Source organism: Myodes glareolus, chromosome 9, assembly GCF_982192425.1.
Source record: "Myodes glareolus chromosome 9, mMyoGla1.1, whole genome shotgun sequence".
NCBI classification, from domain to species: domain Eukaryota; kingdom Metazoa; phylum Chordata; class Mammalia; order Rodentia; family Cricetidae; genus Myodes; species Myodes glareolus.
In genome coordinates, this window is record NC_142034.1 from 68,581,206 (window position 1) to 68,583,707 (window position 2,502).

The window sequence follows — 2,502 nt, forward strand, 5'->3', positions numbered from 1 at the left end:
AAACCAATTCTTTCTTGTCCCTAGGACGGATAGAGAGATAGCTCAGTGATCCAGAGCACACCTGTTTTCACAGAGGACTGGAGTTCAGTTCCCAGGATCCATGCCAGGCAGCACAACCCTCCATAACTCCAGCTCCAGGGCGTCCAACACCATCTTCTGGCCTCTGTGGGCACTGTATATGTGTGCATACCTACCTACCTCCCCACACACACTAAAAATAAATATTTAAAATATATCCCTTCCTGCCATAAAGGACTCTTAAAAACAACCAATGGTCCACCAATTCTTTTCAAATCAGGGTGAGGACTCATGTTGAGTTGACTGGTGAGCGACACATGTTCAACCTGGAGAGAAGCTGGTTACACTGTCGCCACTCCGAAAGCGCCGGGTCTACTCCAGCTGGGATAAAGAAGGTGGATGGGTGGTATAAACAGGGCAGGGAAGAGAAGCGGAGTCAAACTGTCAACTTACTAGACAACAGGGCTGGGTGCTCAATTTTTTTTTTTTTTTTTTTGCATAGAGAAATAATTTAATGCCTTCCAGAACAGAACTCAGCTCTGGGGAGATTTTCCTCTTCTGTGAGGGCATCTTTCATGCACCACAGAGCAGGTGCCTCCACCGCCTATCCGTTTATGCGGTAATTTTCATGGATTTCTGGCCGGATGTCACACACGAAGGCCAAGAGGTTACCAAGGACTTCATCCCGGTTCTGTTGGAAGTAGTTCTGGAGGACGGTCATCTTCTCCTGGGTCTCCTTCTCCACCTCACTGCTACAACTGCTGTGGGACCCCAGGGCCGCAGCTTCCTTGGCCTTGAACTCCTTCTCCCTCTGTAGGCGATACTGTTCAATCTCAGCCTGGGCTTCTTCTTTGGCCTGCTTCAGCCTCCGGTTCTTTCGCTTGCGGGCCTTGGACACCTTCTCGGCTGCCCGCTTCTCGGCTTGCAGCAGCTGCTGAATGCCCTGCGACTGACTCGCCATCTCTGAGGGGACCTTCGGCCGAAAGAGCTGCTCATTTTTTTTTAAAGTTTATTTATTTATTATGTGTGCAGTGTTCTGCCTGCAGGCCAGAAGAGAGCACCAGATCTCATTATAGACGGTGGTGAACCTCCATCTGAGTATTGGGAATTGAATTCAGGACCTCTGGAAGAGCAGTCAGTGCTCTTAACCTCTCTTCAGCCTTCCCCCTCCCCAGGGGCTGGGTATTTATATGATCTAAAAAATAGACAGATAAACTCTGCAAATTAGAAAAGAAATTAAACAAGACTACTAGACATAACAAAACCCCACACAGTTTGGTTATGTTTCCATGGACAGATAACATGAGAAGTGCAAATTCTAAATTTAAAAGAGTCTAGTATTTGCAAATAATATAAAAATCTACTCAGCTCCTAGGAACAAATGTTAAAATTTAAAATATCAATAAACGTCTATACTGAAACTATAAGATCTGATTTAGAAAGCAGAAATTATCTAAATAGCATAAGTATGTATCCATAGGTTAGATATATTAATTTATTATAATTAAAAACTCAATCCCAGACTAATAAACAAGTTCCATGTAATCCACTAGAGATTCCATTGTATGATTTTTATGTAAAATAAAAATTAAACCTAAAATGTATCTAGGATCTTAGAAAGGCAAGACTGCCAGCTACTGAAGATTATTTAGCCCCCGAGTTCCAGACCAGACTGGACAACCTAACAATAGTGGCACTTATATCCTGGGGCTACCAACAACCATCTCACTGGACTTAAGGCCCACTCAAAAGGAGGGAATTCATGCCTAGTACTGAAAACCTAGTCACTACTTATTGTGGGAAACATTCCACCATCGGGGTCTGCATCACCACCGACCTGGTATGGACTGCGGCTCCATACCTTCCACAAGGTGAGTAAGGTCCGAGGGGTTAAAACACAAGACGCACACACATACAGAGAGTTCGAGTCATTCGCCAGAGGAGAATGCCCGTTTATTCTGCTTAATCCGGGGTTAAAATACCCTTTGGCCCCAATAAAGGAAACCCCTCCCAGCTGCTAAAGTCCTGGATCCTAGAGGAGTACCCACTACTGTTAAATCCCTGAACTAGTATAATTCCTAATGTCATCTAAATATTTAACCTTACCCTCAGAGAAGTGTAGCTCTAACCCCTCATTAAGAAGTTTCTTTATGTATCAGATGGAGACCACTATAGCAATTCACAGGTGGTCAAAATGCGGAGAACGACAGACCACGAGGTGCCCAGCCCCAGTAGATGCATCGACAACACAACTCCTGTACCCAAGGCTCAGGGAACATTGCAGAAGAGCAGAGAAAAGTTATAAGAGCCAAAAAGCCGGGGCATAGGCTGAGTGATACTTCCTTCTGTATATAACAGGGAAGCTGCACCCATTAGACGTCAACAATATGGCCACCTAAACAAGACCTGAACAAGGACAACACCAACTGACAAGCCATCATGGATGATAGAAATCTCACAAGGCCCACCCACAGATGAAAAGTC

General features: G+C 44.7%; 1 pseudogene; it reads right to left on the reverse strand.

Annotated features, from left to right (window-relative positions):
- Positions 1-500: 500 nt before the first annotated feature.
- Positions 501-1,004, reverse strand: LOC148120963 (V-type proton ATPase subunit G 1 pseudogene; annotated as a pseudogene).
- Positions 1,005-2,502: the final 1,498 nt, after the last annotated feature.